General features: G+C 41.1%; 1 protein-coding gene across 1 annotated transcript in view; it reads right to left on the reverse strand.

Annotated features, from left to right (window-relative positions):
• The window catches only part of Gmds (GDP-mannose 4,6-dehydratase), a 624,102-nt gene that overhangs the window by 54,053 nt on the left and 553,145 nt on the right, over positions 1-16,904 (reverse strand). The gene's annotated exons all lie outside the window — the stretch shown is intronic.

Consider the following 16,904-nt stretch of genomic DNA (forward strand, 5'->3'; position numbering starts at 1 on the left):
GTTCCTTTGTATATGTTCATCTTTGTATAACTTATGAGACGAAGTGGGTGGTTCTTGGCTTTAGAGATGTAACTATTACATTGTACCTGTTCTAAAATGCTCTAGATTATCAACAAAAGTTTCTCAAAACTTTAAGTACAGTAAGTTTTACAATAGTAAGAGAGGGTTTTTGACATTAATAGGCCTGAATTTGTCATCTATTGGCTAGGTAGTATATACAAGTCACTTATTCTCATTAGGCCTTGGTTTTCTCATCTGTAAAATGAGAATAACAACAATACTGCCTAACTTCATACTCTTTTTGTGAGGATTAATGGAGTAATATGTAAATACCAGGATGTGGGACAACTAGAAGTCTCATGTGTTGCTGGTGGGAATACAAAACAATAGACCAGCTTTGGGAAACAGTTCGGCAGAATTTTACAAAGTTAAAATATATTTTCCATACAAACCAGCAATCCCATTCAAAAGTGTTTACATGAAAGAAATGAAAACACGAGTGTTCACAGTTCACATCATCCCAAAAGGAAACAAGCCTAAGGACTTTCAGGTGTGGAGAGGATGAAAGGTGTTCTACCCCTACAGTGGGCTACGGCTCAGCAGTAAGAAGGAATGGACACTGATACGCCTAAAAATGCGCGTGAATCTCAAAGATATCATGCTCCGTGAAAGTCCAAATACACAAGGCATGAAATGAATGAGTTCATTCATGTGATATTCTAGAAAAGGCAAATTTATAGTGACAAAAAGAAAGGGGGCTGTGACTGCAAAGGGGGAGGAGAGGGCTTTTTGGGGTGCAGGAAATGTTCTAAATCTTAGTGGTGGTGATGGTCATGCAACTGTATGTATTGCTAAAACTCATCAATTTGTATGCTGAAAGTGGGTGATTTTTATTTTAAAGGAATCGTATTTCAGCAAAGCTGGGAGTAAAACCAAGCACAGTACCTGTCACCAAGTAAATATACACTGTAGTTGTCAGCGAGATCTATAAGCTGGTGCCTGTCTGTGCTAATGTTACCTGTCACTGAAGCCTCACTGATCTCAGGTCTAAGTGTGGCTTTTCGCCGTCAAGCCCTTCTGACACAAAACTGCCTTTTAAGAAAAATTACTTACCTACTTAAAAAAAAAAAAAGAGTAATGAGACCTAATTAACGTTTGTAAAGCCCCTTGAGACACTTGGATAAAGAGTGATAGAGGAGTGCCAAGCGCTGTTATTACTCTTTTGTTTTCGACTACACAAATAGTGCAGTTCTTTGTTTGCTCAGTGACTTTAGCAATAAAGAAAAAAAATCCCTGTTTAATCTTAAAATGTAATTAAAAGGCCATGTGACAATATATTCTTAATCTTTCTTTGTGCCGACAGATTACCACACTGATATTTCCAGGCTCAAGCCTCTAACAATCTACTAAATTCCTAAATTTGGAGTCTCAGTCCAGCATCTACCCTCCTTGACCCCCAGTTCTAAGCTCAGCCCCACCTGTGGGCTGAGCACGATGGGGTAGGTGGGCAGCAGCAGGTATGGGCTGTGTGGACTGAAGGAGATGAAAATGGGTCGGGTAAAAGGGCAGGGGTAGAAATTTCAGACTCAAGACGAAGGGAAAGAGTATGGCTGTTTCTCTGAACTTTTCTTGGCTTCACTAATTAGTAATGTTTTTCAGCTTTTAAGAGCTCTCAATTTGCAACACCCTTCTTAAGCTTATCAGCACATTCTTGAATACCACATACTGAAGCCTGCTTTTGGCACAGAGGGGCATACTCAAATCTAAATGTCTCTTCCATTCCTGGTGATTGTACCATGAAGCAGAGGATGTGGACTCATTTTTTGAGACACAAGGTCACTCCATACTGGGGACTGTTTGGCGGGTTCTTGTTGGCCTTGGGTCTTATACGGAGGTGGTGGGGGAAGAGAAGTCTGTAACCCTCATTACAAACCCTTTCCAGGCTGCAGGCACATGGCTGCAAGCGGAGGGAGAACTGAAGCAATTTCTCATGCCCTGCACTCTGAAACCCAAGATGACGCGGCCTCCTTCCTGCACAACAGTGTGGAGTGTTCAGTTGGTGTTATGACTTGTCTGGTTCCCACAGAGGGAGGAATCCTGCCAAATATTTGTAATCTGTGCTTAAGTATGCAATCAGGGAAGCCACACCCAGAAGCAAGTGCATGGCTGCATAATTACAACAATCATGCTGGAGGACCAGCTGGAACGTTGGTCAGGGGTGGAAGAGGCTGATGAGTGAGCGTCAACGGGATCTCTGACACCTTGGCTCTGGTTTTCGGCAAAACATTCTCCTTAGCCTCTGGAAGGCATGCATCTTTCTCCAGGCCCACAGATGAATCACAACGTTTTTCTCTGTATGTGAAGCCACTTATCTGTGTAAAGGTTCTAGATAAGTAGAATTCTCAGGTTGGTTTGTATTAACATCATAAGACAAATCAGACTGTGTGTATATTCAAATGATGCTCTCTTGTAAGCAAAGCACGGTGGCACCGTTGCCATGACAGCACTGGGTAAAAGTGCACCTTATATTCCTGCAGGCTGTGTTGACATTGAGCTGTTCCATTTTTCAGGGTTGGCCCTGCTATGCAAAAGGGTTAAAAGCATTTGCTCTGAGGTACTGGTAAGATGAAGGGATAAACACATAAGTTGATCATCCAAGGACACAAAATAAACATTTTTTGATAGGAAGTTACTGAAATTAGTAGAGCTTAATTTTTTTTAATAGTCAGATAATAGCTATCAGCAGCGCCATCTGTTGAGATATAAAGAAACTTCATTTCCTCCATCCCAAATTATTTTAAATAAAGACAAAAAACATTTAGAATCAAAGGTGGGACCGGATCTCAATCCCCACCTTGAGGCAACATCACGACAATATTTTCTAGGACAAGAAGGGCTGCACCATCTGCAAAGCCCCAGAGCAGTGACCTTACCTACATCACTCACCTCCCCACTGACAGAAAATTCCTCCCCTAACAGAAACTAAACTGCTCATGCTTCAACTCCTTTCCACTCCCCAAGCCTCAACCTCGGGAGGGCGGTGCACAGCTGGCTAGCACATGTGACACAGACTCTCCTGTGCTTCACTGGTTTGTTGCATTTCAGTGCTGGAAGTGGCCCAGGCTCCTTGCTCCAGGGAAGGAGAACAAGGCCCACACTCTAGGTCTTGGTTTTGCCCAAGGTCAGGCAGGTGCTAAGTATTCAGGTCAGAACTTGAATTCAGGCCCCAGGTGTTCTGAATTCCAATCTGGGACTCTTTCCACTGCCTCCTAGTCATCTCAGTGGTGTGTAGGGTCAGTGATGATTGGTCCACTAGACAGTCAGAGAGCATAGGTGCTGTCCCAGACACTGGAAACACAGGAGACCGTGAATGGCACAGGTGATACAGGACAGTGGGAATAAGGGGTCACATGGGGGTGCTGTCCCATTGAAGCTTCTGACAGACTGAAGGGATGAAGGAGTGGCCCTGCCTTCCTGCTTTCTGGGGGAGGAACAGGTTTTGGTCCCCGAGGTGAGTGGAAGGGTCAGTGTTGTTGGACAGAGACCAGCTGGGGTGAGAGGGCTGGAGCTGAGCCTGAGCCCAGAGGGGGCAGGGGACAGGCCATGTCAACACTATTGACTGAGGGAAGGACTTCAGATTTCATTCTGAGTGAGATGGAAAGCCAGGTTAGGGTTTTGAGGGAAGGCTAATGTGGTCTCCCTTTGTTTTAAAAGATACTCTGGCTGCGTGATGAGATTGGACTGTAGCAGGCCAGGAGGGCAGCAGAAAATGCTACTGGGAATCTATGCAGAGGGGATGGCGCTGCACTCTAGAAGGGGCTGGAAGAACCCTCAAGACATGGCTAGGTTCTGGATTTATTTCCAAAGAAAGGCAGGCAAAGTTTTCTGATGGACTTGTGGGACGTGAAAGAGAGGAGTCATCAAAGTTGGTTTTGAGGTTCAGCAGAAAATAATCACAATATGTGCTGGCTACCTACTATGAGTCAGATCTCTCTCTAATAGTCTTGGGAACTCTGCAAAGTGGGTATAAATCATTTCATCACAAAGATGAAGAAAACTCAGTAGCTTGCTGCCCACAAGGTGGAAAGTGCTGAGTGGACTCAAGTGTCTCCAAAGCTCTTGTCCTACTCAGATTGTCTCCAGCAATCAAGAGATTCCTGTTCCCTCTAGAGCCTAAAGTTTGTGTGTGTTTCTGCTTTGTGCCTGTGAATCTTTGCTGAAAACGGCCATTGTTCTTCCAAAGCACATATAGAGCTACTGAGCCACAGACCCACTGCAGGTCTCAGAAGATCTCAATCTTAAATACTAGCCAGAAAAGGAGAACTAGCCTGGGGACTTTATACTCTACACATAGCTTGTTGGCTTTAAAGACTTCACTGTAATAGTCTTATTAGGTACCAAATAAAGTAGAAGTTCTACAAAGTGACAGTAGCATTTCTGAGGTGTGCACAGGTTTCTGATGTGGCATCTTTTGCAAATTTTACCTCTGTTCAAGAAATATGAGTTTAAAGAAAAAAAAAACCTCAGTTCTCTACATCCACACATAGATATGGAGGGAAATAAAGGATAAGAATTTAAAATAAAGTCATATTCCTTAGAGACCACCTGCAGCTTACATTAGAGGGTGAATATTTGTATAGTTGATGTAACTGTCATTATAATGTTTGGCTGTGAGGGTTGCATTTGTAACTTCTGTGCCTTCATTGGCTTTAGTAGCCCATTACATGGACAGGTATGTATCTGGTCACTTGTCCAACTGAGCTGTCGATGTTTCAGACAATTATTTTTTAACCACTGAAGAGACGCAGGAGGAATGGCCTGTGTGGGATCCCATATTTCATACGTGGTTGGACACAGTCACGGAAGGATTCATCAGCGGCTTTCCTCTTCCTCTTCATTTTACTTTGCCCCACGCCCAATACTGCAAACATGAGCCAAGACAGCCCATAAAATTACTTAAGTGTAGGCCTTTAAAACTACCTCCCAGTGAACACTTGAAAGCTTTCACTAGCTATTATAAAGTAAGTTTTTATTCTCTGAACAACCTGTCTCATGACTAATGTCATCTAGCAATGGAGCAATCGAGGGACACTCCTCCTGAATCATAACCAGTGTAGAATTGAAATTAAGATATAATGTTAAAAAAGACATCTACTTCTTTGAATCAGACATGTCTGTACCTTCTAATATAAGACCTTGGATATTAGGGTGAATCTGCCTCTGGCCCCCCTGTGCTGACATCCCTGAAACTCCAGCATGAAGCTTTTGCTCATAGACACAAACATCTCCTTCCAACTCTTGTGTCCCAGAATGATGAACTTTCCAGGGTTTTTATCACATGGACTTACTGTTGTGTGTAAGTGTGATTTGAGGGCTTTTTTTGGTCTGCAAGCTCCTACAGCACAATATCTACCCACTGTATTATCACACACTGGGCACTAAACAACATCTACAGAAAAACCATAAGAGAGAAGAGCCATGATTTCCTTAGGTCAAGTGCCCATGGTTGGCTTAATCCTAAACAAATGTTCAAACTGGCTTTTCACAGCACAGAAACCAGGTTGAAGTACCTGTAGTAACGTATAAAGCTTGACCATAAAGTGGTAAATTCTTTTTTAACAAAATAAAACAGGCTACACATTTACGTATACAAATGAACTAAGAGTCTAACATTTGTTTCCTTTTTGGTACTGGGAATTGAATGCAGGGACTCTTTATCATTGATACATATCCCCAGCCCTTTTCATTTTAATTTATTTTATTTTGAGAAAGGTCTCGGTAAGTTGCTTACAGCTTCACTAAGTTGCTTACACTGGCCTCGAATTTGTGATCTTCCTGCCTCATCCTTCAGAGTTCCTGGGATTGTAGGCATGTGACATTGTGCCTGGCTTCTGTTTCTTATACCAGGTGTGGTTCAAAATACTTCTGAAAATCTCTTTGGGAAATGCCTCAACAGTGAATGAGTCTACACATCACACTGAAAACCAGTTTTAGGGTTGGGGTACACAGTAGCTCAGTGGTTGAGTGTTTGCATTGAATGCATGAGACCCTGGATGTTATTCCTAACCCTGCACAAAAATAAGAAAAAGAAGTTTTAGATGGTATAGTTATTATATTTAAAATTTCTTTTGCTTTAACTGTTTTATTGTGGTATATAATTAAAAAACCATAAAGAGCGATCCTTACTCCAATGTTAAGTACTGTGTCCTTTTTCTCTGGTTGCCTTTAGCATTTTCTCTTTATCACTCATGTTGTTTGATTATGAGGTATCTCAGTGTTGTTTTCTTCATGTTTCTTGGGCTTGGGGTTTGTTGAGCATCTTGGATCTTTGTGTTAATAGTTTTCATAAAATTTATAAAAACTATCATTATTTCTTCAATATATCTTTTCTGTCCTCCTATCTTTTTCAGAGATTCCAATTCCATTTCCAGTAGGGCACCTGGAATTGTCCCCCAAAACTGATTCTCTGTTAATTTTTTTAATATTCTTTTTTTAAAACAATTTGTGATTTACTTGGAATAGTTTCCATTGATGTATCTTCAAATTCACTAATCTTTTCTTTCACAATGTCTAATATGCCATTAATTCCATCCAAAATAATTTTTATGTTATATATCAAGTTCACTTTTATCTTCTAACAAATGCAATAGGGTTCTAAAAATTGGTTTAATATTCCTACTGTTAATTCTAACATGTATTAATTCTGGGTTGGGTTCAATCTGTTCTTTTCCCATTCACTAGGAGACATGCTTTCTTTCTTCTTTGCAAGGTTAGTAATTTTTGATTGGATGTCATAAATTGTAGATTTTATCTTATGTGGTGACAGGTATTTTTCCATTCCTCTGAATACTCTTGAACTTTGTTCTAGGACACAGTGCAGTTACTTGGAATTATTGTCCTTTTGGGTCTTCCCTTTAGGATTTGTGCAGTAATATCCAAGATAGGGCTCCTAAGTGTTCATTATGGAGGCAAGACCCTTCTCCACACCTTAACCAATCCCCCATGGACTTTGAACTTTTCCAGTCTGGCTAGTAGGAACAGGCAGCATACCCAGCCCTGTATGAACACTTCGTACCCTTCTCTTTAATCCCTTTGGGTGGTTCTGCCCCAGCCTTAGCTAGTTTCCTTGTACTGATCAGCATGCTCCTGCATAAATGAGGGAGCTTCTGCAGATCTCTGCAAATCCATTTAATGCTCTCGGCCTGTCTCCTGCCTTCTCTTGCCTGTCTAACCTCACTAAGCCCTCACCTCTGCCCTCTCAATGTGAGGAAGTTCCTGGACTCCCTGGCTCTTGTCCCCATGTTTCATCTTGTTAACCATCTCAGTGGTGAGCAGTGGCAAATGAAGGGCTCACCTCGTTTATTTCCCATTTCTCAGATTACTGTCCTCTGCTGCCTGATATGCACTGTACTCAAAATCACTTTCTCATTTATTTTATATTTTTTTCTTTTGTGTACTTTTAAGCAGGATATAAATTAAGTCCCTATCACCCCATCTTGGCTTATAACCTTTTGAACACTCGATGTGGCTATCAACTTGGCTAGGGTTGACTTTGGATCACTTTTGCTTCTTTCAAATTAAATGGCAAAGAATAAAATTTCTGTTATGAGCAAGCAAGCATGCTTACTAGTTTATTTTCTCCTTATCACATACAGAACATGTAAATACCATTCAAGGATACTGTGTTTTATGTACGTTATCTCATTCTAGTCTTTAGAACAACTTTATAAAGTAAATACTTGAGACTCAGAGTTAAGTCATTTGCCAAAGATTACTTAGCTAGCAAGTAACAGGGCTGAGAGTTGAAATCAAGTCTATCAGATTTCAAAATCTGTGTTCTTAATCATTTCATTTCTGAATGCACCAAAGAAAAGATCTTGGGCTACAAAAAATGTGTTGGAATAATGGCAGCATTATTAAAACATGTAAGTGTACAGCACCTTCTCTCATGATGTGACAGAGCATGATGATAACAATCTATTTCACTGATTCCACATGCCACCAATGGTCAGAGGTACTCTTATTTTATCTACCTCGTAAGAAAAATCCTGCTCCAGTATACTACAACATAGTGTTTAAAATATCATCAGTTTTAGGATGGATCTCAGTTTGAGAGTTGTTAAAACTGAAAAGTTTGCAGGTTGAAGTCAATAAATTTTGGCACAATGCTACTTACTAGATATTGTAATTGTGCTATTATTATAACTGTTACAATGACCCTCCAAGATAGGTATTACTGTCTACTATGTGTGTGTGTGTGTGTGTGTGTGTGTGTGTGTCTGTGTATTAGTAGGGACTGAACCCAGGGTCTTGTGAATGCTTGACAAGCACTCTAGCACTGACACATACCCTTAGCCCTATGGTCTGCATTTTATAGAAGTAGAAACTGAGGCTCAGAGTGAGAGAGGATATGTTTCAGTTCACACAGTTAATAAATGTCAGTTTTAGACATTCCTTATTTCATATATGCTTATTTCAAAAATCAGTCTTATCTTATATTAAAATAAAAATATGTTGCTAATGGCATGTTAATCCTATGCGTATGTATATGCAAATGCATCTGCACATACGTGCTCCTAAGAGTGCCCTGGGAGTTAGACTTCTTTAGCAGAATAGTGACAGGTGGAAGTGCAACCAGTAAATGTTGGCAGCAGGAAATTTCTCATGGGCCCACAATCTAGTGAATGAACAACTATGCCATAAATGTTCCAAGAACTTAGGAAAAGTTTAAAGACTTTTAAAGCTTAGAGTTACTGCAGAAATAAATCAGTTTTACATTGGGATATATATATATATATATATTCAAATGCAAAATAGCTATTGTTTTCTGAGATTTTCCTACCTAGTTTGAGTACATCAAGATTCAAGGCAGTTGGGTATGGTGGTGCACTCCTGTAATCCCAGCATTCAGGAGGCTGAGGCAGGAGGATCGAAAGTTCAAAGTCTGCCTCAGCAATTTAGCGAGGCCTTAAGCAACTCAGTGAGATCCTGTCTCAGAATAAAATATAAAAATGGCTAGGGATATGGCTCAGGGGTTAAGTTCCCCTGGGTTCAATACCAGGTACCAAAAAAAAAAAAAAAAAAAAAAGACTCAAGACTCAAGGAAAACTCTAAACTCTACTTTGAGAGTTTAATTTTTTAAAACATTAATCCTGTAATAAAGAATAATTTTTTACAATACTGTGGAGGAAAATGCTGCTTCAAGTAGAACTTGCTTAGTTATTCTGTTAATTCTGTCTCTTTGTAGAAAAAAAGAGAACAGATTCGTATTTATTTTAAAGAACAAATTTTTACAAAATCAAACCTTCCTGAGGTCAAGTGAGAGGCTCATCTTGTGAGACTGACAATTGCTTGTCATTATGAAACTTCTCAGACAGCTCATCTCCCCCAAATCATCAGTACTGTCAGGGTGCATACTGAAGACTTAAGCTACTGTTTACCATCCTCATTTCTGAGAAGGGTTATAAATTTACACAAAGGGTTAATGTTAGAAATAAATAGATTTCTAAGGCTTCTGTAAAAACTCTGAACCAATGAATAGCTTTGAAATGGTGAAGTGAAATGTAACTCTCTTTGAGGCCTCATGTCAGTAAATACCCTCTATAGAATTATAGGTATCTTAATGTAAAGACTGCTATAATCCTGGTCTAGCAAGGCAATATTTTTAATATGAAGGTTCAATTATATGTCCTCTTTCAGAAGAGTAAGGAGTGGCAATGACATATAGGGAACAGATTTTTCAGAGTATTAGAGGATGGTAATTACAGAGGGTTCTGTCATGCAGTAGGCAATGTCTAACATGCCTGTCTTTTCTTGACATAGACCTAGACACACATGGCCATGACAAATGGAGTCTGAAAGCAGCTCTTGGCAGAATCCCCAAGAGACCTTGCCCTGTCACTTGGAGACTGGTACCTCCTCTCCGGAGTCCTGTGTATTCTTCTTCTGGCTCCTATTTAGAGTCTGGAATCCAGTGAATTAGCTCTGAGGACACACAGTACTGAGAGAAAGCCTGTGAGCAGGCTGAACCTGACCAGAAAACAATCACATCAGTATTTCCTTTTTCATACAATATTTCCTTTTTCTTTTCTTGTCTTTTTTTTTTAAAAATTAGAACTTTGATGAGAAAAAAATACTGAAGGGAAATGAGAGGGCCTGGTTTAACCCATGTGTAAGAGCTTTAATGATGGAGATGGAGGCAGAGAAAATGGAAGAACAGAAAATCGGAGGGGCAGAAACAGAAACATGTAGAGGGGCGTGATTATAGCTGGTGATCTTGGTCCAGTGGTCTAGGGTTCCTAAGGTTTTCAGCAGGAAGAAAATAACTGTAATGAAATGTAATGAGACCCTTTGACACTGAGGAAGTGACAGCTCAGGCCTGGCCTTTCACCATACACCTGTAATCTGTGTCTTGCAAAAGAATGTTTCTGAAGAGAGCAATCCTCCCTGAGTATGGCTCAGGCCTGATTTGCTGCTCTGGGAAGGGTCACACAAGTTGCTAATCCTTGTAAAACCAGCTGAAGGACCATTTCTCCCCCTGAGAATTTTCTTCTGTTCTTTGCTAATTTTGGCTCTTCTAGTGGCATTGTTTCCCCTCCATTTAAGTAAATATTCCTCAAGTTGATGTGCCAAATCTTTCCTTGGGAATAACAGAAGATTCACTAAGTATGTACACTTTGGACAGCACTTGGCAGGTTACTGACAGTGTCACATGTGTCATTTTTATTCCTCCCCGGGACAAGATAAGGCAGAAGGCAGTGCCCATTTCAGAGATGAGGAAAGTGAGGCTCAGAGGAGTTAAAAGGTGACTTAGGGTGCAGCTCAGTGGTAGAGTGCATGCTTAGTATGTGCCAATCCCTGAGTTCAATCCCTACCACCAAAAAATGTTAATAATCTTAAGTGCCACACCTCATAGACCAAAGTTCGGCAGAACTGAAATCCAGCAGGATTAAAGTCCAGGTTCTGATGCTAAGTCCGCTACCTTCTACTCTATAACAGCTTTCTCTTATTATAGTAAGAAATGAGTGTTTGGAAGGATGAGCACTTAAAAATAAAAGACTCATATTTAACATTTGGCATCTTTAAGCACCCCGTTTTGAAAGGTGGAAATGTTGACGATTACTGGGAGGAGCTGCAGAAACAAATAGTGCTTCTAGTGCATAGAAGATTCAGAGCAGTGTGTCTGCCACACAGCAGGCACTCGACAACACAAGTGTCACACAAGACAGTGGCAGCTGTTAGGCTGTATGAGCCTAAATGCCACAGCTCAGAAAATTAAGGGGATTGTGATGCCTACACACTCCTCAAGGTAGAGACTTAACATCTCCAAAGACTATTCCTGTGCTTAATGGCAGGTGTCACTCAAACTCTTAAGTGTCCCATGAAACCCAAGGGTAGCCCACTCACAACTCTTTCAGTAGGGTCCATTTGGAAAGGACTTGCTGTGTGAGTTCCTGAGCTGAGCCAGACACTTGTAATGAGGGAGGGAAAACATTTTGGGATGCAAGATCAATAATCAAGAAAGCTGCCCTGGTTTGCCAGGACTTTCCTGGCTTTAGCAATGCAAGTCCTGTGTCCTGAGAACCCCTTCAGTCTTTGGCATACAGGGGTGGCTAGTGACCCTATCAATCATAGAGACTGAAGCAGCAATAAAACAAACAAACAAACAAACAAACAAACACCCCAAATCTATTTCTTATGAGGAATTCCTCAATAGAAAACAACGCTAAAGTCTTGGATGGCTCTCACTCCATGTTTTAAACCAGTGGTTCTCATAGTGTGGTCTACAACAGCATCACCTGAGAAGTTATTAGAAAAACAAATTGGGAGACACCATTCCATACTCATGAGTCAGAAGCCATGGGAATATGGCCCAGGAATCTGCATGATTCTGAGGCTAGTTGATGTTTAGAACTGATGACATCAGCAGAAGTCAGACCAGAGGCCAAGTAGAATGGAAACCATGACAATTCATGGGGTAACATTTTCCTTCATCTATTATCTCTGCTTCCGTTTTTGATTGCTCAAACTGAACTGAGGAAATAACCGTAGGTGTACATCCAGCACCCTGTTCTCCAGGAATCCAGTATGACTTGGAGGTTGCAAGGGTAAAGAACCTCCAGAAAGCAACACACTGACAAGAAAGGCATCTTTGGCGCCATTATACATATTAAATCATTTGTGGCCACATGTGAATGCTCTTTATGCATGTGTTCTGAAAAGAAGAGGGGTGACAAAGAGGATCTCCTCCCAGCCTCTCATACCAGAATCTGGTTTCCTCCCCTCAGCTGGGGCTCTCTGGAGCTTGGCTGCAGTAATAACAGCCTCCTGGGGAGATTAAAGCCCTGGCAAACACAGTTTATCTTGGTTAATGTATACTTTAGCTTTGTGTGTGTGTGTGTATATATATGTATATATACATACATATACATACACTGCAGTATTTATATAGGATATATATGTGAAATATTACTGGAAATGAGGCCTGGAATGGGCCAGTGATACCTATAGAGCTGGAACTGAGGTCCTTTAAATGCAAACCTGGCCCTGTGCACTACAAACACATGTGTACATATCAGGAAGGATACCCTCTCTTTCTGCCAACAAATTCAGCAGGGTCTTTCTTCTGTTTCCAGAAAGACTAGAGCATTCTGTGGTGGGTTCTTTCTTTCTTTCTTTCTTTCTTTCTTTCTTTCTTTCTTTCTTTCTTTCTTTCTTTCTCTTTCTTTCTCTCTCTCTCTCTCTCTCTCTCTCTCTCTCTCTCTCTTTCTTTCTTTCTTTCTCTCTTTCTTAATCTCTGGGGACTTTGCTTATTAGACAAGACAGCAATCACCAATCTCTTGAATAAGGAAATGAGAAGGTCAGGAGATGAGCTGACTCAGGGCAGCTTCTTTAACTCAGGTTGACAGAGATGGAAGGGGAAGAGTACTCAGTGTGACAGAGCCTGGCACTGAGGAGGGTGGGGCTGGCACTTCCAGGCTGCAGCAACCCACGTGTGTGACCCAGACACCCAGACAGAGGGCAGGGTTAGCTAGAGGTGCTGCCACTGTGGCACTCTGGGCCTGGTTTCCTTTTTTTTTTTTTTTTTTGGTGGGGGTGCATATTTCCTCAGGAAGGAGCAGATAAGTTCCTCCTTAGAACTGTGAATGCTTTCTTGTCACTTGGCCAAATGGAAATTCCAAAAGTATTCTGAACAGGCAGCACTTGCTCACAACAGTGCAGAACCACAGTGGGATCAAAACTCCCAATCTGCCTTCATGAAAATCTGAATGGGTAGCTCGGACCTTTAGAAAACGTTACAGAGTACAATACTCTATGGGCTCTAGCTCTCTAGACAGACCTACCTAGTCTCCATGTGTGAGTAACAGCACTGCCCAGCCTAGGTTCAACAGAAGGAGCTGAAGTGCAACGTTCTGCATCCCAAGTCCCTCAAGGGAGGGGCCGGACAGGGGAGAAATAGAAGAGAGAAGAGGAAGGTACATGTAGGCTGGAAAGTGAGGCTGGGAGAGGAAAGGGAAGAAGAGACCCAAAGAAAGTGGGGCAGAAGACCTGGCCTTTCCTAGGGCTGCCTGCCCTACCAAATTACTGCAGATTTAGGGGTTTAAACAACACGGTTTATCCTCTTAGAAGCTGTGGGTGTGGGCAGGGCTGGTTCCTGCTGGAGGCTCTAGGAAGAATCTGTTCTCTTGCCTTCTCTGCCTTGGGAGGCTTTCTGGTCACAGCTCCTTCCTCACATCATTCCCACCTCTGCTTCCCCTCTCACCTCCTCCTCCACTCTCTTGTCCTCCCTGTGATTATAGCAATCACCCCTGATGCATAGCAGTGTGTCTGCCACATAGCAGGCACCCAACAACACATGTGTCACAGAAGACAGTGGCAGCTGTTAGGCTCTGTAAGCCTAAATGCCACAGCTCAGCACGTTAAGACCAAGATCCAAGACTCCGAGTGGATAACACAAACTGAATGGTAGCAAACCCTACGTATATTGTTTTTTATATTCATACATATCTATGACAAAGTTTAATTTATATGTTAAGAACATAGAAATTTTAAAAATAACTAATAATATAACAATATGCTGTAATGAAACTTGTGTGTGGTAGATTTCTGAAATTTTTCACTTAATATTTCTGGACTATATGTAACTGATACCTTAGAAGGCAAAACTGTGGATAAAAGGGCTACTGGACAACTAAGCCCCACCTGGATAATCCATTATTATCTACCATTTCAGGATCCTTAACTTGATCCTATGTGGGAAGTGTCTTTGCCATGTAAGGTGACATAGTCACAGGTTCTGACATTAGGAAGGAGAGAACCTTAGGGGTGGGAGAACATGGTTATCAGAGTCTCCTTTTCCTGGTGCAGCTAAGGACCACACCCACTTCCTCACTGAGACAGCAGCCTGTGGCCACCAGGCTTCGGTCCCTCACCACACTTCTCAGGCCCAGATGAGGGCCTCATAGTGGCTTTGCAAAAAATCCATGACAGTTAGATATTTCTGTATTCAGTTTCTATAGGGAGCCCCCCAAATATATGAGCTGGATTTGCCTCCACTTGCCCATGTTGTCCCTGTATTCAAAGACCTTCAGGGGCAGCTACTGTTTAATCTGAAATTCCTGTACTTAAAAATATCAAAGTGTGTAGAAGTACAGGAAAAGAAGCATTTCTTTAAGGAAAAATTTTCATATGCCTTCTAATTTATTAGATATGATAATTTTTAAAGTTACCTTTCAAGAAAACATCTCATTTTTATTCTCAACTACTTTTTGAAAGGTTTTATTTTTGTTCTGAATTTTATTATTGTGCTGGCTGAAAAAATGTCAATCCTTTAATTGTCTTCATATAGTCAATAAAGCATCAGAAGAAAACTGAATTTTAGGTTCAGCTCCAAGGGAACACCTCAATACCACTTAAGCATGAGGGCAGTGGGAGCTGGCAGCAAGCTTCAGGAACTCCAAATTATTAGTTTCTCCCTTGTGGGGGTAAAAGCAGACCTACGGTCTTTTGGCTCCCAGTTGCTCTGAACAGAGTCAGATGCTGCACAAGAAGGATCCACATCTCATTTTAAATTCTTGTGAGGAACTAAAAAAAAAAAAAGTTAAAGACTACATGGGTGTCAGGGCCTTTGAGAGGGAAGATGACCACACAGGACAATGGCACCTAATTTTGGCGTTCTGCAGACTTGAGAGCTGTAGTGTGATGAAGGCACAATAAGATGGACAAAGATAGCAAGGCCCAAAGTACTACACAACCCTTCTCTTGCCTGGCACTGTGACATTAGGCTGAGCACTGGTTCACCTAGCAGAGATGCCTGGGGTCAAAACATCCATCCTAGCCCCTGTTCTGGAAATCTGAGACTCCAACTATAGTACACTTTAGAAGTACACTTTACAGTGCCCTTTAGAAGATAACCGATGATGCATCAGAACTCAAGGAGACAGGTCAGTTGTAACTTATCCTATTCATAAATCAGAATGACAAAGTAAAAAACCCTGGCTGAGGCTGGGGACAGGGCCAGGGGGACAAACTCTTGAGAAGTCAGTGCTGAGGAAGCTTCAGGTGATCACGTGTATAATGCCTGGAGCCCCTCCTGCATCTACGTCCATTTCTCTATTAGCCCATTTTCCCTCCTTCTCACCCTCCCTCCTGCTCCCTCCATCCCTTCTCTTATAATGGAGTACATCATTCTGTTCAAAAGGGTAGATTGAACTTGTGACAAGATCTGATTTATAATTAGCCCAATGACCTTGATTCCTCTATAAACTGTATATTATTTAAAAAATAGGTTACCTTTCTTTCATTGATAATTCTTCTCTATTTATACACAATGTTGTCTTCAAATAGAAAGTGAAATGGACGTGATGGAAGCTCTGTCCTTTAACCCTGTGTCTATCACACTCCCTTTTCCAGCCTGGTCACACACTGCTTGCCAACACACTTCATGAGCAGAAGACTAGCCTATTCTGATAATCTCTCCCATTCATCCATGGAGTTGAACTTAAAGACAGTTCTGCACAATTTTAAAGGATACATTCAAATTTTTGAGAAGTGAATATCTTGGTCTATGAGCATTAAGTTAAAAATAAAATAATTTATTCTATTTTATTTTTATAACTTAGGCCATAAAATCTAAGATCCTTAGGGCAAAGGTCTTAGTTTAAAATTATATGTAAATATTAATTATAAGTAATAAATAAATCTTTGCAGTGCTGGAGATGACTACCACCCAGCCCCTAAATAAATTTATTCATAAATAAATTTCATCTTTTCCATACCACTATAAATGTGTCTTCCGTTTCTGTAAGCTTAGAGGAAATCCCTTAGAACTTTTTTTCTTTTTTTTTTTTTTTAACGGTGCTGGGGATGATGTAACCCAGGGCCTCATGTGCTCTAGGCAAGTGCTCTACCACTGAGCTACAACCCAGTCCATTTTTATTTTTTATTTAGAGACAGGGTCTTGCTAAGTAGCCCAGGTGGGCCTTGAATTTTCATTCCTCCTGTCTCAGCTCCCCATGTAGCTGATATCAGACCTAATTATTTTTGTTTGCTGATGATAGGTAATACAAATAATTTTATTTGGAGCAAAACATGTTCTGATTGAAAGAAGAACAGATCTTCCAAAGTAGCTAAAAGCTGATTCACGACAGAGGAGGTTGCCTTTTACGGGCAAACTTGATGTTAAGAAAGGTCAGATGTCCACGCTTTCTGAGCTGAGGGTGCAAGAGATTCCTCTGAAGTGACGCGTGTCTCTCTAGGGTATTACTGGACTTGAAGCTGGAATGCCCCCTTGCAGACCAGACAGATTCCGAGGGCACTACAACACCACATGGACAAAGCTGTTTTTGGAGCAGGGCCTGACACAATCTCAGGTTTTTTTTTTTTTTTTTTTTTTTTTTTTTTTT

Source organism: Marmota marmota, unplaced genomic scaffold (genome assembly GCF_001458135.2).
Source record: "Marmota marmota marmota unplaced genomic scaffold, marMar, whole genome shotgun sequence".
NCBI lineage: Eukaryota > Metazoa > Chordata > Mammalia > Rodentia > Sciuridae > Marmota > Marmota marmota.